General features: G+C 47.4%; 1 protein-coding gene across 1 annotated transcript in view; it reads right to left on the bottom strand.

The window, feature by feature from the left end:
* The window catches only part of RYR2 (ryanodine receptor 2), a 757,628-nt gene that overhangs the window by 574,669 nt on the left and 158,391 nt on the right, over window positions 1-24,568 (bottom strand). The gene's annotated exons all lie outside the window — the stretch shown is intronic.

Raw genomic sequence — 24,568 nt, 5'->3', positions numbered from 1 at the left:
GAATTGCTCTAACAGTCAGGAAGTTCTTCCTAATGTTGAGCCAGAAACTCTTTTGATTTAATTTCAACCCACTGCTTCTGGCCCTACCTTCTGGGGCCACAGAAAACAATTTCACACCATCCTCTATATGACAGCCCTTCAAGTACTTGAAGATGGTGATCATATCACCTCTCAGTCACCTCCTCTCCAGACTAAACATCCCCAGCTCCTTCAACCTTTCCTCATACGACTTGGTCTCCAGAGCTCTCACCATCTTCATTGCCCTCCTCTGGACCCGTTCCAGCTTGTCCATATTCTTCTTAAAATGTGGTGTCCAAAACTGAACACAATACTCCAGGTGAGGTCTTTCTAGAGCAGAGTAAAGTGATACCATCACTTCATGTGATCTAGACACTATACTTCTGTTGATACAGACCAAAATTGCATTTGCCTTTTTAGCCACTGCAAACCACCAGAGAAGCTTACAATGTCATTTCATTATTCCCACAGTGTCAGAGCCTTGTGCTTTTTCTTAATGTTTTATTTTTAAAAACTGCATTGACAAATTCCACTATTCCCCCACCTTTCCAACTTAAACAAACTATTGGAAGTCTTTTAAGCATGTTTGTATTTTAATTTAAAAATAATATCTTTAATTGTGTCTGTCTGTGTTCATTATAAAGTTTATATCTCCACTACCTAGCATTATATTTTATGATACTTATGGCCCAATGCCATAAAGTCCCATTTGTGCCAAATTCGGCTCTCCTAACAAATGAATTTGACACCCCTGCACTAGAAGATGTGAGATTTTTGAAGGACAGACTATTTTTGAGGAATTTTTGTGGGAGAGGATATCAACATTACACACACATTCAACCCACAGTCTAATCCATTGCACAATCCCAGGCCAATTCAATTTTTTTAAGGCCTAAATTATTCTAAAGCTTAAAAAGGTCCTGGCAGGAGGATTAATTAGAGTTAGAAGAGCCTTCCTCCAATTCTAATTACATACATACCCTTAAAGACTCTTTAAACTACAAAGGGGGCAAGGCCTGTGACAGATTAAAGTATTATGGTGGAGGATTAAATTAAGGATGGAGCAATGTGTGTTATTAGATACACATTCTCCAGTCCCAATTCCTCACTTCCCAAACTTTCCTACATAGCACAAAGAGAAAAGAAACACTCACTCTTCTATTGCATCTATGTGTGCCAACCTCCAAATGGGTCTTGGATTTCTCCCAGACTTACAACTGATTTCCAGACAACAGAGATCAATTCCTGTGGAGAAAATGGCAGCTCTGTGGTATAGATTGGGGTACCCAATGCAGCTCTCCCTAGATGCTAAAATAACCAAATTGAAGCTATTGTACTTTGGTCACCCTCATCTACTCAGACTGCCAAGGGCTCTCCAGTGTAATATCCCTTTTTCACTGAGGGTTCCAGGCTGGAGTATTCACTAGGCGCCAGTTCTCAGGTCCATTCAGCAGAGACAAACTGGCTCAAAGCATCAATTCTTTATCTGCAAGCAACAGCTTTAACTGGCCATATAAATGCTGGAAAGTGAAACTGAACTCCAGTCCATTGAAACACACTGCAGCAAAAAGTTTCAAGGAAAATGTGAAATGGATTTCCCATTAAAGTCTCCGGGCCCAAGCAGACCACTAGTCTATCTGGGCCCAGAGACATTAATGGAAAATCCATTCCATATTCTCTTTGCAGCTCTGCAAGCCCAGTAGAGCTTCCTGACAAAGCAGGCAAAGACAAGGCAAAAGGAGCAGGAAGGAGCTTCAAAAGACAGGAGGGGGAGGAGGCAGGAGAAAAGAGTGGCAGGCCTGATTAAAGACCTGGGCGGGCTGGTTGCAGTCTATGGGCTGTAAACTTCACACCCCTGATGTATATAATGGTTAAAACAATTTTATTGGTTCACTGATTACAAATAAATTCTTATCTAGGGAAGAATAAGAGGAAGTTTTAGCCTTAAATTGGCAGGCTTTAAGACTACTCTTTAAACAATTTACTTCCTTCATAATATAATTATTCCAACATAGTGGTCTAGTACGATTCTGGTTTAACTGATGATGGATAGCAGATTGAAGAAAACTGCATTGTGAGGGATTTAATATTAACTGCAACAGTACTGCCCTTTACACTCATATATTCTGTTGTCTCCAATGAATCAATCAGATTGAACAAACTAGGCAATATGGTAAAATAATCAATTATACTGGTGCCCCACAGATTAATAAATACTCACTCCCCCTTAGTGTCAACCTGCAGGCAACTATTGATAATTGAGAGCCCACTGTTATTAATTAGAGAGGCTAATCTTTTCCCATCATTGTTGGTCTTATTATCTTTAGACCATCATAAGAACATAAGAGAAGCCATGTTGGATCAGACCAATGGCCCATCCAGTCCAACACTCTGTGTCACACAGTGACCAAAAAAACCCAACAACCCAGGTGCCATCAGGAGGTCCATCAATGGGGCCTGGAAACTAAAAGCTCTCCCACTGTGACTCACCCAAGCACCAAGAATACAAGGCATCACTGCCTCAGACAGAGAGCTCCAACAATACGCTGTGGCTAATAACCACTGATGGACCTCTGCTCCATATGTTTATCCAATCCCCTCTTGAAGCTCTCTATGCTTGCAGCCGCCACCACCTCCAGTGGCAGTGAATTCCACATGTTAATCACCCTTCGGGTGAAGAACTACTTCCTTTTATCCATTCTAACCTGAATGCTCAGCAATTTCATTGAGTGTCCACAAGTTCTTGTAGTGTGAGAAGGGGAGAAAAGTACTTCTTTCTCTACCTTCTCTGTCCCACACATAATCTTGTAAACATCTATCATGTCACACACACACACCCCGGGTCAACGTTTCTCCAAGCAAAAGAGCCCCAAGCACTTTAACCTTTCTTCATAGGGGAAGCCCCAAGCACTTTAACCTTTCTTCATAGGGGAAGCCCCAATCCTTTAATTATTCTAGTTGCCCCTTTCTGCACTTTTTCCAATGCTATAAAATCTTTTTTGTGGTGCAGAGGCCAGAACTGTACACAGTATTCCAAATGAAGCCACACCATCAATTTATACAGGAGCATTATGATACTGGATGATTTGTTTTCAATTCCCTTCCTAATAATTCCCAGCATAGCATTGGCCTTTCTTATTGCAGTCGCACACTGTCTCAACAGTATCGGTGAGTTATCTACCACGACCCCAAAATCTTTCTCTTGGTCAGTTTCTGCCAGTTCACACCCCATCAACTTGTATTTATAGATAGAATTTTTGGCCCCAGTGTGCATTACTTTGTACTTGGTCTTCTTGAACTTCATTTGCCATGTTGACACCCACTCGCGCAGCCTCAACAGATCCCTTTGGAGTGCCTCACAATCCTCTCTGGTTCTCACCACCCTGAACAATTTAGAGTCATCTGCAAAGTTAGCCACTTCACTGCTTACTCCCAACTCCAAATCATTAATTATTCTTGGCTCTAGGAAAAAAGTTACTTATTGACTGATCTTTGAAACTTTTAAATAAGAATTCTTCATAGGTTACACTCTACAAGCCTTAAAATCACTAGTCAACTTCAGTGCAACCAACTGGTACATATCTCAAACTTTCTGGATACAGATGTTCTGTTTATCCCAATAATATGCCAATGCTGATCTATGTGCAGCTAGAGGAATATATGCAATGATCACATAAAAGAACAATTTCATAATTACAGATGTAAAGTCATCATATAAGGTTGTTAACTCAGAAGCATAGTGACATTGATCATAAACTAGTAGAGATCAAACAGCAATTCCTGCAGAGGCAGCCAAGAGAGTATTTTCAGTTTCCATTTGCTAGCATTCAGTCAATCATTTTTCTCAATTGCAATAACAACATCGGGATCCTTCCCACAGGCTTTAGATGAAGACTGAGGAATCATGATCTGCTCCCTTAAATAATGTTGCCTAAATGGGTTCAACCTATTATTTCTTTTCAGTGTTGGTGTTAAAATGGCATGCTGTTTTGGAGTGGTTCATCAAAAGTTAATTCTCATATGGTAGTAGGTCCTTTGTTTGGGCATGCTCAGCACATTTACTCCAGGAAGGTTAATTTTTTTAAATATCAGTTAAAGCAGGAGTGTCAAACATGTGGCACAGGGACCGAATCAGGAGGGTTTCTATCAGGTCACCGAGCAACTGGCTGTCATCTGCTTCCTTCTGCTTTGCAATCACACAGGAGCTACAGAGCAAAACCTCAATTTTCTCCACTGGGGGGGAGGGAAAGAGCCAGAGCTTCCTTTACCCAGTTCCCTGGATCCCATGGGAGAAATACAAAGAAAGCACCTTTAAGACCAACAAGTGTGGTTTTAAGCATGTTTTATTTTAAGCTTTATTTAAAAAAAAACTTTAGTCATGTTTGTCTGTGTCCTTTAAAAATTTTATATCTCTGCTACCTAATCTTAAATAGGTACACACACGGCCCAGCCCAACATGGTCCAACCTGGCCCAACAAGGTCTCATTTAGGTCAGATACGTCCCTCATAACAAATGAGTTCAATACCCCTGAGTTACAGCATGATTGTAGACAGGCTAACATTTTATCTTGTTCCTGGAACGACCCTTGGCACTTACCGTGATGGGTCCTTCTCCTAAGAGGACAGGAGGACATCTTGGGTGTTTCCCACCGTCCAATCAGGGAGGCAGGAATCTAAAAATCTTCCTCTTCCTGTGGCTGTGGGAACCACCCCTCTCTCAGTTCGGGTGACTCCGAGCAGCAGTAAGAAGATAATTGCAACTACAAAATTTCTAACATAAAAAACTAACAGTCTGTTGGTAATAGCAGCGTTAAACCTGGTAAACCGACAAAAAGGCAAACCCTAAAAAGGGAAAAAGAGAACAAGCCAACAGGCAACAGAAAAGACTTCAGCTGAAGGTTGGTAGACGAAATAGAGAAGTAGCTGCCCAAGGCAGGGCGATAGACGGGAGGGCAAGATGTCCTCCTGTCCTCTTAGGAGAAGGACCCCTCACGGTATGTGCCAAGGGTCATTCTCCCTAAGAGGCGGAGGACATCTTGGGTGCTCCCAGAGCAGTAAGTTACTCAGAGTGGGGTTGCCCTACTCAGGCAGAACGTGTTGTAGGATTCGTCTACCAAAGGCCGCGTCCGCCGACACGTATGCATTCAGTTTGTAGTGCCGAACGAAGGTGGAGATTGATGACCACGTAGCTGCCTTGCACACCTCCTCGACAGAGGCGCTCTTGTTGAAAGCTGCATTGGGGGCTGCACTTCTGGTCGAATGAGCCGTGATCCCTGGTGGAACCTTGAGGTGTAATGCTTTGTATGCCTGTTATACATTGCTTAATGGCATAACTAATGGCCGACTTGGACATCTTCAGACCCATTCTGGGTGCTGTTACGTTGATGAACATGGCATCTGTCTTACGCAGAGGTTCTGTTCTAATCAGGTAAATCTTGATCGCCCTGCACACGTCCAGGGTATGCCATGTGCACTCCTTAGGATGCTTGGGATCCGGGCAAAAGGATGGTAAGTTGATTTCTTGACTTTGGTGGAACCTAGACGATACCTTTGGTTGGAAGGTAGGGTCCGGATAAAGAACGACTTTGTCCTTGTGAAAGACGCAAAGCTCCTTCTTAACTGACAGGGCTCCAATTTCGGAAACCCTTCTAGCTGAAGTTATTGCCACCACAAATATCATCTTCATGCGCATCATCTTTAAGGGCACAGACATTAGTGGCTCGAAAGGCGGGCTTGTTAAAGCCGAAAGCACCGGATTCAGCCTCCAAGTAGGAAAACGATGAGTTTGTGGAGAACTCAAAGAAGCCCCTCTAAGAAACTGACGGATGTGCGGGTGTGATGACAGATTAACGCCGTCCACCTGTTGAAGTACTGAAGGTAGTGCCGTGACCTGACACCTGAGGGTAGCTGGCTTCAGGCCAGATTGAAGACCGTCCTGAAGAAATTGAAGAACCCTAGGGACAGTAGTAAGTAATGGATCCACACCCTTCCTCCGGCACCACCTGTGAAAGGCTTTCCAAGACATGTTATAGATCCGCGTAGTGGATTCTTTTCTAGATGCTAGGATGGTGTTAGCCACCTCACTAGTGTATCCTAGGTCTAACAGCAATCTCCTCTCAACCTCCATGCGGTCAATCTCAGCCATTCTGGATGAGGGTGCCACACCGGCCCCTGCAATAGCATGTCCGGCCAGGTTCGTAGGCAAAGTGGTTTCTCCATAGACATCTGTTGGATTGATGAAAACAAGGGACGTCGAGGCCATCAGGGTGCAACCAGGATGACCTCAGCCCCCAGCAGTCTGATCTTCCTGAGTAATCTCGGAATGACCGGGATTGGATGGAAAGCATGCCGAAGGTCTTGCGGCCACGGAGCTGTTAGTGCATCTGTGGCCTCCGCATGACTGTGGTAGTACCTTATGAAGAATCGAGGAATTTGGTGGTTTTGATGAGATGCGAATAGGTCCAACACTGGTGGTCCAAAATGATCCACTATCTTCAGAAATAGAGACCTGTTGAGAGACCACTCCCCCGCCTGGATGCTCTCCCGACTGAGCCAATCTGCCTTGACATTGTATGCCCCCTTGATATGTTCCGCTCTTATTGACTTCAGGTGAAGCTCCACCCATTCGAACAGCTTTCCGGCCTCCCTGTGGAGGGAGCTGGACCTGGACCCCCCTTCATTGTTTAGGTAAGCTTTTGCTGCTATATTGTCCATTCGCACAAGAACATGCTGCCCCAAAACCTGGTCCTGGAAGTGAAGTAGAGCTAAGCGAATGGCCCGAAGTTCCAAAAGGTTGATCGGAAGGTTCGACTCCTTGTTCGTCCACTGACCCTGCGTGGGAATCTCGTTGAGGGTCGCTCCCCAACCCGAGAGGCTGGCATCCGAAAACAGTTGTAACTCTCCCTTTGTGAAGAAGATTCTCCCCTGACGCAGGTTGGCGGTCTTGGTCCACCACATAAGGCTCTCCTTTACAGTCATGGGCACTGTCAGTGAAACAGAACGCCTCTCCATGATTTGGAGTTGATAGGGACGCAGGAACTGTAAATGCCTGGTTTGATAACGACCCCACTGCAACGCTTCGAGATCTGAGATCAGAAGGCCCATGAGTCTTGCCAGAATCTGAAGCGTCGACGATGACCCCTGAATCACCTGTTGCACTAGTGTCAGGGTCTTTAAAATCTTGTCTCCCAGGAGAAAGATGGAGCTCAAGTTTGTGTCGATTACAATGCCCAGGTGTTCCAGCCTCTGAGTCAGTCGTAGGTAACTCTTGGCCAGATTGATAATGAAGCTGTGTCGTTGGAGACAGCTGATGGTGCGCTGGACGTCCCTCTCTGCATTCCTCCTCGACGATGATCTTATCAACAGGTCGTCGAGATACGGGTGTATGTGTACTCCCCTCTGTCTGAGATGCACAATCAAATTCACCAATACCTCAGTGAACACCCACTGAGCCATTGCAAGTCCGAATGGGAGGGCTCTGAATTGGTAGTGAGATCCGTTCACGCAGAAACGTAGGAATCTGCGATGTGCAGGCAGAATCGTAATATGTAGATAAGCCTCTGTAAGATCCAGCAATGACATGTAATCCATATGATTTAGAGCCTCTGTTATTGACTCCATTCTGAAGTGACGTAGCTTGATATTCCTATTCAGAAATTTCAAGTCCAAAATTGCCCTCCAGTCCCCCGTTCCTTTTGGGAACCGTGAAAAAGATAGAATAAACACCTTGATATTTCTGCTTCAGAGGGACTTGTTCTATTGCAGCAATATCCAGTAGATGGTGTATTGCCTTGAGGGTGATGTCCCTCTGCCCGGGTTCAAGCGAAGGGGGGAAATAATGAAGCAATCTGGAGGTGTATGTTTAAACTCTATCGGGTAACCCCGAGATACAATTTCTAGAGTCCAAGAGTCCACCTGCGACTCAACCCAAGCTTGATGAAAATGTAGCAGGCGGCCCCCTACTGGGATGTGATCCCAGTCATGCCTTATTAGCCTTGGAGCCCTTCACGAACTTATCTGATCTATCAGGCTGGTTCCTCTGAAATCGGGGGTTGGAGAAGTTTTTCCGGAAATTTTGCTTGGATTGACTCCAGGGTGGTTTTCTATACTCTTGTTTTGGCTTGGAGGTGCTGGTGGAGGCCCGAACGGAATTAGAAGCGAACCCTCGTCGGTCGGGACGTCTCAGAAATTTGGGCATGGCCTTCTTCTTGTCCCGCGTCTCCACTAGGATCTTTTCCAGGGTGTCTCTGAACAGCTTCTCTCCTTGAAAAGGGTAGCCTGAAACAATCGACTTTGAGTGGATATCAGCCGGCCAGGCCCTAAGCATAGACCCCTTCTTGCTACGGTGTTGGATGCCATCGCTCTGGCAGAGAAGGTGAGAGCGTCCAAGGAAGCGTCCGCTGAGAATTCGGCTGCCCGCAGGAGTCTGCTGGTGCCTTCCAGGATCCTTTTATCTGCATCTGGTAAAAGTTGTGTTACACGCCTTATCCACACTATCACTGCCCTAGACACTATAGAGTTAGTGGCAGCAGCCTTGATGGCCAGGGCCGTGGCTTCATGGCTTCTCTTCAAGGCTAGGTCAATCTTTCTGTCCCAGTTATCACAGACCGAACCTTGACCATCTTCCGCTAGCAACCCATGGGACTGCAGTGCTGCCACTGGTGGAGGGTTGTGGCACAGACGTACCTTCTATTTCCTCATCCAATAGGAATTCGCCCTCCTCCCGCTCTCCCTCATATGACTCCTCCGACTGATCCCCATACTGAGATCTCTCACCCTCCAGGAAATCACTGACGAAAGAGTTCTTTGGGGCTCTAGAGTGGTGGCCCTGATCCCTGGATCTCTTGGGTGATGGTGACCTGGATGAAGAGCATGAGCTAGGGGGCCTTGGTCTCTTATGGGTAGCTGCTTTAACTGCAGTGCCCACAGTTTGTCTTATTGAGTCTAAAAATTCTGAAAATAAAGAAGGTCCCATTATGGGTACGTTACCCAAGCCCTTCTGGGGCTGGCAGGTCTGTGCAGCTTCCTGCTGTGGTTGAACTTCGTAGAAATCGAAGTCTCCCGCCTGGATGTTGGCATCAGTGAGTCCCCGCCTCTGGAAGCTGCCAGGCTGCTGGTCGTTGTCCTTTCGCACCCTTTTGCGCCTTTCAAGATGGCCGTCGGGTCCGGGACGGAGCCCTGAGGAGGAAGCCTCCTCCGCTGCCGACGACGACCAGCGCCACTTGCGCTCACTCCTCTGTGTCTTGCCCCTACAGAGCACGTTGCCAGTAGCCATGGCCCCGCGGTCATGCCGGCTCCGGAAAGCAGCCTTTCGGCTCCGCGCAATGCGCTAGGGGCCGAGTCATCTTCCAGGAAGGCGTCCTTTGCTCTACGTGCCATCTGGCACCTTTTCACGCCACGGCTTGTAAATTTGGCCCAAGGCTGCCGCAGTGCCGCTCCTCATCGGTGTGGGGGGAAAAGGCAGAGGATGGAAGAATCAGAGCAAAAATTGGAGCAGCAGAGAGCTGGAAGGGTTAGAATTCAAGCTGAGGTGAAAGGACAGCTAAAGGTAGAAGAAAGAAGGAAGAAAAATCTTTTTTTTTTGTTAAAGATAGCAAACCAAAGGGATAGGAACCTATCCTAAGCACTTGCTCTCCCTGTCGAGGCAGGAAAAAAACTGAGAGAGGGGTGGTTCCCACAGCCACAGGAAGAGGAAGATTTTTAGATTCCTGCCTCCCTGATTGGACGGTGGGAAACACCCAAGATGTCCTCCGCCTCTTAGGGAGAAGGGTAAAATTCCAAAAGAAGCAAATAGATTATCTTCAAAAGAATCATGCTTAAAAGGATCTGTCAAGGAAAGAGGACTATTGTGCAGATTCTGTAATACTTCATTAGCCAGTTTCATCCTCTCTTCTTCAGAGGGAAAAGTAAGATCTATCAATAATTAACTATCAACTAAAGACTGAGGTGACAGACTGGCAGCTCTGTTTGAAAAAAATGCCACCTACACTGTTAAGACTCTATTCTTCTCTTCTGAGCAAAGCCTTTAACATGTGGCATTCTTTCCTTTTGAATATATGTCTGGACGGGGAAGACTCCATCTTTTTAAAGATGTTTCTGGTTGGTAAGTATGAGTGAGGGAATTCTTGGGGGAAAAGAAGTGTAATTTAAATCTTTCACCTTAATGAATCCTGGAACCCTTTCCACATTTTTCTATTACTGATGTCTCTTTCCAGTCTATGCTAACATTTCTATGTGGCTATCATCTTTTTACACTTGCTCCTTACTGATTTTTTTTTAGCTTGATTAACCCAAGCTTTCCCCCACCACCACCACCACATGCTGCTTTCCAGTCTTCTGGTAAGACGGTTGGCTTTAGCGTCAAGTTGTGTATTTCCATTCAGAGATCAACAAATCAACATTTGAGTTAAGAATTTTCAGATGCATTCAACTAGACTTTCAGTTTGCCAGTTAACTCTGGAAATTCATCTCCTGACAGTTCAATCCTAGACCTCCTCTTCAAAAATAATTCATTATGATCCTTTAAAAAGTGGTCTGGATCCAACTTACTTAAGAAAGGGTTCTATACAGAGTGTATAATGTAAGTGAAAATTGCAATTGATTTTAAATTATTTTATTTTCATTTAATTGTTTTCCTTTTTCCCTCTCTGATGTAGCTGTAAGCATAACTGTTACGTTAAAATTTATAAGGGAGTTGAAAAGTGAAGTATTTTAGATAATATCCTATTTTTGTTATATGCACTATACATAATACAAATGTCCTAGATAAATGTAAATAATTTTATATAATTAATTTTTTCTATACCCCATTTCCATCCTTTTTTCAGACAGACAGACAGACAGACAGATAGATAGATAGAATAAGAAGGGGAGGAGATTTTTGCTAATCCCCCCTCCCACTGAAGAACTCCACTGAGTTCTTCCAGAAGCTGACCCCCTGGGAACGTCGACTATGGGGTGACATGATAGAGGTTTACAAGATAATGCATGGGATGGAGAAAGTAGAGAAAGAAGTACTGTTTTCCCTTTCTCACAATACAAGAACTCATGGGCATTCGATGAAATTGCTGAGCAAACAGGTTAAAACGGAAAAAAGGAAGTACTTCTTCACCCAAAGGGTGATTAACATGTGGAATTCACTGCCACAGGAGGTGGTGGCGGCCACAAGCATAGCCACCTTCAAGAGGGGGGTTAGATAAAAATATGGAGCAGAGGTCCATCAGTGGCTATTAGCCACAGTGTGTATGTGTGTGTGTGTGTGTGTGTGTATATATATATATATAATATCATTTTTTTGGCCACTGTGTGACACAGAGTGTTGGACTGGATGAGCCATTGGCCTGATCTAACATGGCTTCTCTTATGTTCTTATGTTCTTGACAAAATGTTAGGAGGTTAATTGGGCTGCAACAGAAGGGAAGAAATTGGTGAAATTCATAGACCCTTTCTAAAAAAATGTAAAGGCATTTAAGCTTCTCTACTGTGTGGTTAGATCTAGACTACCGTCCCACTACCAGGGACCACTGGAGAATGGAAGATTGGAAGCTCTTACCGTGAAGCTTCCTTCTCGGTGGTCCTGGAGTGGGATGGTCCAAAACTGCTGGGAGTAGCCTCCTCCTCTGGAAACAGGGTCGTTGATAGTTTGATCCAGCCTGGGGGAGGGGCCGCTCCATTGGAAACTCTCCAGTCCATAGAAAAGCCATGCTCCCCCATCAATAAATTCTAAAAAAACTCTGCATCATGGTAACAAACCACTCAGAGACTATAATGATGCAATGCCATTTTAATAACTGCAACAGCAGAAGTAACTACAAATAATAAGAAACTTCGGCTACCAGTGCCCCGGCACCTCCCACAACCAAGCTCCCACAGCTACCAGCCTGGAGCAAGGTACAACACCGGGTGGGATGGACCGTCCCACTCCAGGACCACCGAGAAGGAAGCTTCACGGTAAGAGCTTCCAATCTTCCATTCTCCAGTGGTCCCTGATAGTGGGGCGGTCCAAAACTGCTGGAACATACAAAAGCAATATGTACCCCGGGTGGGAACCACTACATTCAGTGTATAACCTGTTGTAGCACCCTGCGGCCAAAAGCCGCTTCAGTGGATGCCCACCGATCCACCTTATAATGCCTGGTGAACAAATGAGCAGAACTCCAGGTAGCTGCCCTAGAAATGCCCTCCAGGGACGAGAAGGGCCTGTACACTGCTGATGTGGCCGCTCCTCGTAAGGAATGAGCCGTAATTCCTCCTAGAGGCTCTAACACTGATGCTGTGTATGCTGCAGAAATACATTGCCCCAACCACCTGCTCAGGGTCAAAGAAGTGACTGGTTTTCCCAGAGAGGGCAAACTAAAGGAAACAAACAAGGACTCTGACCTCTTAAATTCCTTGGTTTTGTTTATATAAAAACTCAAAGCACGCTTAACATCTAACCGATGCCACTCCCTTTTCTTCTCGTGTTTGGGATTGGGACAGAATGAGGGTAATATCAAGTCCTGAGACCAGTGAAAAACTGAACTCACTTTAGGAATAAATGTTGGATCAGGTCTCAACACTACCCTGTCCTCATGAAAGGTACAAAGATCTTTATCCACAGACAGAGCCTGCAACTCAGATACCCTGCGAGCGGAGGTAATCCCAACTAAAAACAGTGTTTTAAGGGTAAGATCCTTCAGACTACAAGTAGCCATGGGCTCAAAAGGTGCATGACATAACGCCTTCAGCACCACATTTAACTTCCATGTAGGAAACATAAGTGCAGTAGGGGGATTCAACAGGGCCACCCCCCTCAAAAAATGCTTAACATGTGGATGCAATGTCAAGGAACCCCTTTTTTAGCTCCCTGAACAGCAGAAATAGCTGCCGCTTGCCTACGAAGGGTATTAGTAGCCAACCCTTTATCCAGGCCCTCTTGCAAGAACAGCAGCAGCTTCCAAACTGGTAACTTTAAGGTGTCCCAACCCCTTTCCACACACCAGCTGGAAAAGACACGCCAAGTGTTATTATACACCTGAGTGGTAGAACATTTGCTGGATGCCAACATAGTATTGATCACAAATTTGTCAACACCCAACTTAACTAACTGCGACTGCTCAACCTCCACGACGTTAACTGTAACATGTCCAACTGAGGATGGCAAACTGTCCCTTGTCTCAGCAACATCTCAGATGCTGGGAGATGCCAAGGCTTCTCCGTCAGCAGCCGCATGAGGTCTTGAAACCACCCCCGTCTCGGCCAGAAGGGAGCAACCAGGACTAACTCCGCTGTTTGCTGAAGAATCTTGTGAACCAACCGGGGAATCAGCTGAAGTGGTGGGAAGGCGAACAGAAGACCGTCCGGCCAATCGCAGTTGAGAGTGTCTACACCCTCCATCTGATCGTCCTTCTGTTTGGCAAAAAACCGTCGCACTTGACGATTGTTCGTGGTTGCAAATAAATCCACAGTCACTCTGCCATATCTGCGCTGAAGAGACTGGAACATCGCCTTGTCCAGCAACCATTCCGTCTGATCCAGCCTCTGTCTGCTGAGCCAATCTGCCAGCCCGTTGTCCTTCCCAGCTACATGGATCGCCTTTATGGACAGCAGATACTTCTCTGCCCACTCCAGCAAGCTGTTGGCCTCTCTGCACAGATTCCTTATTCTGGTCCCGCCTTGCCGGTTGACATAAGCTTTGGCTGTCACGTTGTCTGTCTTCACTAACATGTGACTCCCCTGCAGTGTCATCTGAAAACGTAACAACCCCAGACGAATAGCCCTCAGCTCCAGCAGGTTGATGCTCTGTCGGGACTCCATCAAGGACCACTGACCTTGAATCATTATCCCTTGAGAATGCGCTCCCCAGCCGGACAGGCTAGAGTCTGTAATCACCACTATCCTCTGCGACTCCTTCATTGACACTCCTTGCCGAAAATGGGATGGTTCCAGAAACCACTGAAGTTGCGTTAGCAGCTCCAGTGGAAGAAACACTAGCTTGTGCAGCTTGCGGCCTATCACATGCTGATAAGGGATCAGAAAGCATTGTAAGGGCCGTAGGTGGAAATGCGCCCAAGACAGCACATCCTGCCACAACACCAGAACCCCTAAAAGCTTTGCTAGAGTCATCACAGGCACCAGATTCAGGGACAATACCTCCTCCAACAAGGATCTGAGGTTCACCTGTCATACTTCTGACAAAAACACTTTGTGCCTCTGAGTATAGATCAGGACACTCAGGTGCACTATCTCTTGCGTTGGAATAAGGTTGCTCTTTGTCCTGTTGACCACGAAACCATGGTCCTGCGGTATTTGAATAGTCCGATTGGTGTCCTCCAGACTCTGCTGGAAGGAAGGGACCCTGACCAAGGGATCGTCCAGATATGGATGAAGAGCCACGCCCCCCATCCGTAAATGAACCACCAACGCCAGCAAGATCTTTATAAACACTCACGGGGAAGACTTGAGCCGAAACGGCAAGGCCTGGTACTGGAAGTGCTTCCCGTCGCAGGCAAACCTGAGGAACCATCTGTGACTTGGTCGAATGGGAATATGCAAATACACCTCGGACAGATCGATGGATGTCAGGTATTCTCATTCTAGAACTGCCAATAGAATGGAACGCAAAGTCTCCATCTGAAACTTTTTTGTTCTCACAAATCGATTTACCCACTTCAAGTCTAGAATGGCCCAGACATCGCCATTCTTCTTTGGCACCAAGAATAAAATGGAGTACACCCCTTGACCCCTCCGAGTCACAGGTACGGGTTCTATGGCCCTGATGTCCAGTAGATGTTGGATGGCGCACAACATCTCCTGGTGCGTGGTCATGTCTCGTTTTCTCAGCACTGAACGAAACCTACGATGTGGGAAAGATTCCAGTTCTAATGCACAACCTTTGGATACCATGTCTATCACCCATTGGTCTGCAACCAACACCTTCCATCGGTCTGCAAAAAACTGTAGCCGCCCCCCGATAGGAAGCAGCTCTGGACTTCTGACATAGTCATCGTGACCCTCCCTTTTTGGAGTCACCTTTGTTTCCCTTGTCGCTTCGACTAGGAAAGGATTTAGCATCCCAAATGCGAGACTGCCACTTCCCTCGGAAAGGCTTAAAACCCGAAGGACGGGAGAATTTTTTGGAGTCCAGAAAGGGCTGGAAGGATTTCTTGGGCTTAAAATCCTTCCTCTTGGAAGGCAAGACTTTCTTTTTGTCCTTCCCCTCAATCAGGAAGAGACTAACACCTATGAATGGTACAGCTGCCAGTCTAGCCTGTGCAGCTGCATCTGCATCCCATGTTCTGAACCAAACGTTCCTGCACGCTGTCACACTGCAAGCCACTGCCCTTGCGGACAACTGCATTGCATCTAGGGTCGCATCTGCAATAAATGCTGTGCCCAAGGCTATTTTCTTAAGCTCATCCTTGAATTCCTTTGGCGCATCACTATCCGCTGAGGCCAAATTAGATGCCCAGGTATATACTGCGCGCAAAAACAGCGACCCCGCTGAAGACACCTGGATGGACCAAGCCGAGGCTTCGAAGTCCTTTCGTAATGCCTGTTCCATCCATCCATCGCAGGCATCCTTGGGTAGCCCATCCACATCCATGGGAAGCACTGATGTGGATAATAAACTATTTATAGGATCATCCACTACAGGCAATTTCAGCCGTTTAGTAGCCTCTGGACTCAGCCCATACAATTCGAAAAATAGATGTGGGTTAGATTTTGGCTTAGCCGGGTGTTCCCACTCTGCCTTAATAAGACTAAAAAAGGGGACAGGTAAGGGCACCCCAGTCTGAGAGACCCCCACCTTAGGCATCATCTTCCCTGAGCCTGCGGGCAGGTCAGGGTCCAATTCTGCCTTCTCTCTGGATGTGGAAGTAAAGTCCAGTTCCCTGAGGACCTTAGGGAGGAGTTTAGAATAATATTCCACTGAAAAGATCCTAGATTCCACTGAAGGAGCAGCCTCCTCCTCCTCAGAAAGCTCCCCTTCCTCTTTTGCAGAGGAGTCTACTGAAGAGTCAGGTTCCTCCTCCTCCTCCTGAGAACTATCAAAGGAAGAGTCCAAGATCATACCCAATTTTGCTTTCTTTGGGTCTGTAGGAGCTGTGGCAATATCTAGAACTGCTTGTCTCTTCCTTTTCTGAGGGTGAGAAGGCACAGTAGAGCCTTGGGCAGGGGCAAACTCCTTGCTCAATTCTCTTTAACCAAATGAGTAAGTTAAGCTTGGCATCCTCTCCAGTTAAATCCGGTTCGTAATCCTCTCGATCTTTTTTGGAAGCGGATCCTGAGTACTTCGGGATGGAGAAATCACTGGTTGAACCTGTCTCATTAATCTGTCCCTGTCCGTCAGCCATCTCAGCTACAGCAGAAGGCTGAAACGAAAGTGAAAGGGGAGAGAGAGAAGCCTCCGTTACCAGGCTAACTGCCTGAAATGGCGACCCCTTCTGCATAGTAAAGAAACCCCCTCCCCAGGCCACGCTAACCGCACCTGAGTTGGAGAAGGTCTGCTACGGCATAAGCCTTTCCCCACCCCTGTTCTGGAGGGGTCCTGGTAAACAGCTGTAAGCTATCGGGTGGGCTTCCCTCATCCCAGCGGAGCCTGTCCCAAGCAAAAAAAAGTCCACGCGTCACAAAGAGCTTTCCTGCTCTCCCTCAGGCAGCTTACCGCCTCCTCTCGAGTAGATACGCTGTCTGAGTGAGCCGCCAAGAGCTTTCCTGCTCTCGACCGTGCTGGACCGCGGTCATCTGCACTACGCCCCCAGGTGCTATGTGGGACCGCAGCTGCTCCCCCCCCACCTCAACAGGCTCAGGAGGGGCGACCTCGCTCTCCGCGGCAGTCCCCAGGTGTGCCGCCTTTGTTGGATAAAGTCCAACACTGGCAGTAAAATGCTCTGCCTGCCGCCGTTGTGGCTGAAAAACAAGGTGGCAGAGACTTTCCCTCAAGGAGACCTCGTTCTGCAGATCACTGTGCTCTGACGCATGACGAACACGTCCTGTCTCGTAACAGGGCCGTTTGGACTGGAGCATTTCTAATGGAGCGGCCCCTCCCCCAGGCCAGATCAAATGATCAACGACCCTGTTTCCGGAGGAGGAGCCTACTCCCAGCAGTTTCGGACTGTCCTACTACCAGGGACCACCGGAGAAGCTGTGTGTTTGTTTTGCTGGTCAGTTATAATTTATGTATTAAACAGGACATTTTTAAAATCCTGAAATTATTGCTATTATTTCTGGCACATTGTAATCCTTAAGAACAATTCAGTTATGAGTGAACAGGATAAATGAATTCATCAGTATCACTGCTATTATAGTGAATCATTAATATTCCATTTAATTTTCTATTATGATGAATACTGCATTCAGAATGATAACCCACTGAAAGTAAAGCATTAGTCTACACCATACAGGAGATAATATATTTAATCAAAGCTGTTCTGGAAAAAATTGTTGGGAGAAGGTTTGATTTTTTTTTTTCAATTCCAATCACATCTGAAGATTTTTTAGATTCTTTGCACATATTTTCTTCTACCATCAACACTGAAAACTTAATCCAAAAAAAGAAAATACAGGCATTCCATGGATAACTGCAAGCTGTCTGTGCACAAACAGAAACATTGTTCAACCATTTATTTTATTACATTTTTAGTCCTCTACCAGGGCTTTTTTTGTAGGAAAAAGCTCAGCAAGAACTTATTTGCATATTAGGCCATTTTTAACTTTTTAATTTGTGCATCAGAATTCCATATCGCAACTACAGTTTTAGAGAAATTAACCAATTACTAAAAATTAATTCTATCAATAATATATATCAACAGAAGCAACAGATCCACCTATGCCCATATATGAGAACACTGCAGTTTTACATCATTTGCAAGAGAACTGGAGAACAGCAGAAATGACTGCTTGTTCTGAAGGGAGATAGGAGGAACAGTTTCATGGTTGGGGAATCAGTGTAAAGAACCTAGATCCTTTCCCCTTGCATAGCCAACCACTACAAGATTTGTTGTTGGAGCAATCCTGTTTCAGAGTCACCTGCTTCTGGTAAAGCTTTCAACCAGAAGAGGATACAATGAGTTCAAAGTGGGACCAAAAGGACTGACAGATAAAATCCAAACTAAAAATCATACATTGGAGCCTTCTGCAGCCCGCCGCGTTGCGGCGAGGCTGCAGGGGAGATTTTGCCCCCCCAGAGGGAGAGCGGACACTTCGGCACGCTTTCAGGCACGTCTGGTGGGGGCAGGGCTTCAGCGCTTGTTTCGAAGCCTCTGCTCCCCGTCTCTTCAGTCCTCTCTTGGTGCTCGGGCTGCTGGGAGCGTGCTAGCATACTCTTGGGTGCACCGGGGGAGGGGTTTAGGCCTGTCAGAGGCCGTGTGTGTCGGAGTAGCGCGGTGTCGGCAAGGGAATGTTATAGGGATCGCGGAGCGTCGTGGGACTGGTCTTGGCATTGATCCAGTTTGATGCAGTGGATAAGTGTGTGGACTCTTATCTGGGAGAACGGGGTTTGATTCCCCACTCCTCCGCTAAAGCTGGCTTGGGGCTTGGATAAGTTGAATTTCATGATAAAGTCTATGTGTAATTTCAGAAAAGATTTCTGGCCCAAAAGGTTTCTTTTGCTTGTCTCCCCAAGTTGCTGTAGCCCTGTATCTCATGAGGGCTAATGTTACCTCTGTGCCCTTATTACTTTTATCTGCCCCATATTTTAGTTTTCAGAGGAGCATTATTTGGGTGGTGGGAGGCTGCCTCTTTCTAGGGCCCCAGTTGCCCAGCGCTTCTTTTGGGGCAGAACGTTTTTTGTGGGTAGCCTTGTGGTTTTGGGGGGCATTTTGTGTAGGGATGAGGTGGCAGTTAAAGTGGGTCGGCCATTTTTATAGGCACTGGGGAGGTTGTGCTTCTCCTTCCCTCTGGTGCTTGGCGGCCATTTTAGGCTTGCTTCTTCATCATCACTCCTTGCTCTGGGTGGCCATTTTAGGAAGTGGTGAGGCGGCGGCCATTTTAGGTGCTGGTTTTTTTAGATTCAGCCACTTGCTGAGGGTGGCAGCGGCTTTAGGCAGTGCATTCTTTACTTAATTTTTGCTTTTTGTAGTGACCCCTTTAGGGTGGTAATCATGTCTGGGCATAAAGGCAGCAGGAAATCAAAGGCCTGCATGTAAGGCTCCTAAGCTGCCACAGAAGCGTCCTCCGCCCCCCTCGTCTTCTGATGAGGAGGGTGAGGATGACGTGAACGCAGTTATTTTTCAATGGCTGGAGGCCCTAGAGCAGGCATTGGGGTTTCCACCTTCTCAGGTGCCTAAGAAGGGGCGGGTTCCTAAGCGGGCTTTGCAGGCAGATATACTGACCTGTTTGTCTATTTTGGAGGGCAGGTCTGTGACCGTGGGGCTTGCTGGCTCCGATGTTGGTGCAGGCCTGTCCGGTGTGGTTGGTGCTGGGTCAGCAGTGGTGCCTGCTTTACCTCCAGGTAACTTGGGGGATGGCTCTTTGCCTTACACTGGGCCTGTGTGGCCTTGGGGGGCTTCGGGGGTCTGCTGCTCCTAGCGGAGCTGGTGCTATGACAGGTAGTTCAGGGACGCCTTCAACTTTGGGCTTAGGACAACAGTGCAATTGGATTTGGCCGCAGGGTCAGTTCGGTCCATTTGGTAATTGGTCCGGGACGGGGCAGCAGGGGGCAGCGGCAGCTTTGTCGAGTGGATGGGTTTACCATCTCCTTACGGGGTGGTCCCCTTTGGCGCTATGCCTTTTGGCGAGGTTGCCTTACCTGCTGCCTGCCACAAGAGACAAAATCTTAAAAGGGGAATATGTTGACATATTCTCCCTTTTATTTAGAGAATTAGAAAAGAAGGACAAGGAGGAATTGGATGATAAAGAGAAGGAGAAGCTTAGGAAGAGGAAGGTTGATCGGACCTGGGCCAATTGGCTTCCGGCGTTTTTTATATATGCGGGAGTGATAGCACGTGCACAGCACTGGCGGGCCGCTGCGTTGATTCAATATATGGACATCATATACAAGGGGTATACGATGTTCAGCGGCCCGGCCTGGATCCAATACGACCAGGAGTTCAGGATGTGGGCCGCTTTGTACCCTTCACTCCCTTGGGATCGGATTCACCAACAATTGTGGCTGCAGGTGATGTCACCTGCTCGGCCCAATCTGGGGGCCTGATCTGACAGTGGTCACCTAGTATCTAAGGGTTCCTCTTCTCCTTCCAGTGCATCATCATCCTCCCGCAGTTCGGCGGGGCAGGTGGTTCAACCCCGCTTGCTTTGCTGGGAGTTTGGGTTGCAGGGGTCATGCAGTCGTAAAGCTTGCCAGTGCAAGCACAAATGCCCCCTGTGTGCTGGCCCACATTCGTTCAACAACTGACCGAGAGTCCGGTCACGCAAGGGTCAGAAAAGATCACGTGGGGGTCCTTCTCAAACTGGAAAAGGGCCCCAGCCCGATAAAGGCGGGTCCTCCTGAGCAATGTCTTCGTAGGTACCCACGTAAGGAGGATAGTTTATATTTGTTGAATGGTTTTACGCTAGGTTTTAGAATTCCTTTTCAAGGTTCTCGGGTACCAACTTGGTCCTGGAACCTCAGTTCAATTAAGGGTTTAGAGCACATAGCTGAGGCTAAAATTGCCAAGGAGTTGCCGGAGGGCCGGATTTTGGGCCCATTTGCTAGTCCTCCAGTGGTTAATCTTAGGGTTTCCCCGTTGGTGGTGGTGCCAAAGAAGGCGCCTGGTGAATTTTGTTTGATTCACCATCTTTCTTACCCCAGGGGTTCCTCTGTTAATGATGGCATACCTGAGGAGCTATGCTCAGTTAGGTAAACCTCATTTGATCAGGCCGTGGGCGTCGTTCGACGCTGTAGTCAGGGGGCTGAGTTGGCGAAATGCGATATCAAATCTGCATTTCGCCTTCTCCCTGTCCACCTGGATGATTTTGAGTTTTTGGGTTTTTTGTTTGCAGGGCAATTTTACATGGACAGGGCATTGCCTATGGGTTGCTCTGTAGTGTGTGCCACTTTCTAGTGTTTCAGCACCTTTTTGGAATGAGCTGTGCGCGAGAAAGTGTGTTTATAGGATGTCGTTCATTATTTAGACGACTACTGTTTGTGGGCCGTGTGGGTTCTGGATGCTGCGCTCAGTTGTTAGCCGGCTTTATTGAGTTGGCCACTGAGTTGGGTGTGCCATTGGCTGAGAAAAAAACCGAGGGCCCGGCCCATTGCCTTGTGTTTTTGGGGATTGAGCTGGATACTTTAGAGCAGTCATCCAGGATTCCTTGTCAGAAGCTGGAGGACTTGAAGGAAAGGATTAGTTCTTTCCTTCGCAAAAAGAAGGTTATGCTTCTTGAGCTGCAGCAGTTGGTTGGGCATCTTAACTTTGCCTGCAAAGTGGTTGCCCCGGGTAGGCCTTTTCTTCGCAGGTTCTGTGATGCTATGACAGGCCTTCCCTTGCCCCAGCACAGGACCAGGGTTACTAGCAGCATGAGGGAGACCTGCGGATGTGGCAGGAGTTTTTGAAATCCTTTAATGGGATTTCTTTTTGGAGAGAGGAGATAAGGCTCGAGGCTGAGCTTCAGGTCATGTCAGATGCTGCTGGGTCATTGGGTTTTGGGGTCTACTTCCGTGGACACTGGTGCATGGAAGTGTGGCCGGAGTCGTGGGTGCAGGCTGGTTTGAGCCGGGATCTCACGTTTTTGGAATTTTTTCCCATTTTGGTTGCAGTTTGGCTGTGGGGGAGCGTTATGGTTAATCGCACTGTTCATTTTTGGTGCTATAACATGGCTGTTGTTCATGTTATTAATTCCCTTTCATCCAAATCACAACGGGTTATGAGGTTGGTGAGGGCCTTCACTCTGCGTTGCCTGCAGCTTAACATTTTGTTTTTGGCCAAGCATGTTCCTGGGGTGAATAATGGGGTGGCTGACGCTTTCTCTCGTAAACAGATGGAGAGGTTTCGTCAGCTGACCCCAAACGCCAATCTGGATGCAGCACCAATGCCTCAGGAGCTATGGCTGATTGGAGAGCCGAGGCCTGCAGGGCGATAGGCTTAGCCATTGCACCTAGCACCAGGAAGTCTTATGAACGTGCTGTACGGCAGTTTGAGGACTTTAGGGCTGAGGTAGGGTATCACATTGTTTGGCCCCTCCCAGTGGAGCAGTTGCTCCATTATTGTGTTTCCTTAAGAGGTAAAGGACTGGCCGTGCGATGAATTCGGGGACGCATGTCTGCGCTGGCCTTCGCTAGCAAAGCGTAAGGGTATAAGGAGGAAACAGCAGATTTTCATATTCGAAAGATGCTGGAAGGGTGGTCCAGAGAGGTTGAGCCTAAGCCTGATACTAGGACCCCTATGTCTCCTGAGATTCTTAGGGGTTTGAAGGCGGTTTGGAGCGCAGCCTGTGCGTCTCATTTCGAGGCTGTTTTGTTTCACACAGCCTCTTTGGTGGCCTTCTTTGGGGCGCTGAGGGTTAGTGCATTAGTGGCAAGCTCCAAGAGTGATGTTTCTGGTAGGGTGTTGTCACTGAGGGATATTGTTATTGGGGGGTAAGGCGGTTCTCACCATCCGGCGAGCCAAGACGGATCAGGAGGGCATGGGGACTGTGTTGGAGTTGGGTCCGTGTTCGGAAGTGGAGCTTTGCCCAGTTTCCACATTGGCCGACTATTTGGCCATGCGGGGAGGCTGCGAAGGATTGTTGTTTTGTCATTTTGGAAGTAGCCCTCTGACAAGACATCAATTTTGGGCCGTGACGTCCAGGGCTTTAGCCTTGTTGGTGTTGTCTGGAGTGAGGTTTGGTACCCATTTTTTTAGAATCGGTGCGGCCTCTACGGCTGCTGCCTTGGGTTATCCTACTTCGTCCATCCAGCGCCTTGGCCGTTGGTGGTCTCAGGCTTACAAAGGTTATATTCGCCCTTTGCTCCACTTGTAGTTTGTGATTAGGAGCTGGGGTAGTTTAAGGTTTGGGTTTTATAACTTGTCTGTTTTTCTTTTTAGATGCTGTTGTTCCTGGCCAGAGGAGCAGAGTTCTCATCTGCGGGCACAGTTATGTGTTTTGGGCAGCACATCAAGCTCGGAGAACTGCTGTTGGCTCTCAGCTGGGGCTCAGCAAATATGTTATGGTTGAATGGCGGGGGGTGCCGGGGTCTTCAGTGGCCTGGTTTGCTTCCCCTTTTGTTTCATGGGTGTGTGGGCCCTCCTCCGCAGGTATTAATTGTTCACCTGGGAGGGAATGATCTCGGGTTGATTAAAGGCAAGGCTTTGATCTTGCAAGCCCGAAATGATTTCAAATACATAAGGAAGAGATGGCCTGGTACCATTATAGTTTGGTCAGCCATGATTTCGCACTTGGTGTGACGCAGTGCTTGGAATCCAGCTGGGATAGAGAGGGCTCATTATAGAGCAAATAAGGAGATTCGCAAGGTTTTGGAGGGTGGTTTGGGCCACTATGTGCCCTATCCGGATATTTCTAGGGAATGTCCCGACCTCTACAGAGGGGATGGGGTGCATCTCTCGGAAAAGGGTAATATGCTTTTCCTGAGGGATCTTCGGCAAGGGTTTGTGTTGGCTTTGGGCCTTTCGGTGGGTGCTAAGCCCTAAGTAGAGACTTGGCCTTAGTTGTGGCAGGTTTTATGGGATTTATGACAACATACGGCCTGGCGAGGACCGGTTAGCCTCCCCTTTTGGGGGAGTTAGGGGTCTGTCAGGATCAACCTTTAGGTATGGCCCGAGGTGTGTGAATGCAGACTGTCCTGAAGACTCAATTGGATGGGTGCCTTTCGCTGAGACTTGCGTCTGGTGTCTGGGCCCTCCGGTGCGAGCCTCCCTGCTGGGCCAGCCTAACGGGAGCTGTGGCACACAGCTCCGGCTGGGGGGCCGGGTCTCTCGCCCGCTGAAAAAGGCAGGGGAGCGGTCTGAGGAGACCCCTGGCCCTGACCTGGCTGCAGTTTGGTTGCCCTTGCCGTTGCTCTGTTATTTAATAAAGTGGCCCATAGTTTCACCAATATAATTGTGTCCGTCTCTTTATTCCAACTTGGGGGGGCAAATGACTGTAGTTTTCCTACCTGTGCGCCAGTGATACTTGAAATGCTCAGAATACATGTGCTAACTCAGCTCTCATGCATGCACTCCTAAGGGGATTTTTTTTCTGTGCTTGAAACGAAGATCAGGGAGGGGCTTGAAATTACAGGCAGTGAGGGAGGCAATACATAAACTGTAATCTTTATCAATGTAATATCAATTGAAGTTGCCCCAATTATACAGGATCTTCCTCCCTCAGGCTGGTCCAGAAAGTTGGAACATAACACATGATGGCCCTGTTCAGATGCACAGTATAATCAGATGCCGCTGCTGTTTCCTTCTGGATTTAAAGTGGCTGATCAGACAGCAACATCTCCCTCCTGGTAGTAACTCATGGTAGCCCCCTCCCAATCCTTCTCAGAATGGCTTATTTTGTTACCTGCTATGTGGTGTTTGAGTTCTCCGGTTTCACCTCGTAGTTTTCTCCATCTGGATAGCTCTGCTGCGATATTAACCAACTTCCTGATGTCTGAAGGCTGTCCCACAGCAAAAGGAGCCTCAGACAACAGGTTTACGGTAGC

The sequence above is a fragment of the Heteronotia binoei genome, chromosome 1 (genome assembly GCF_032191835.1).
Source record: "Heteronotia binoei isolate CCM8104 ecotype False Entrance Well chromosome 1, APGP_CSIRO_Hbin_v1, whole genome shotgun sequence".
Classification (NCBI taxonomy): Eukaryota; Metazoa; Chordata; class Lepidosauria; order Squamata; family Gekkonidae; genus Heteronotia; species Heteronotia binoei.
Note: the sequence above shows the minus strand (reverse complement) of the source record. Positions and strands in the feature narration are given on the sequence as shown.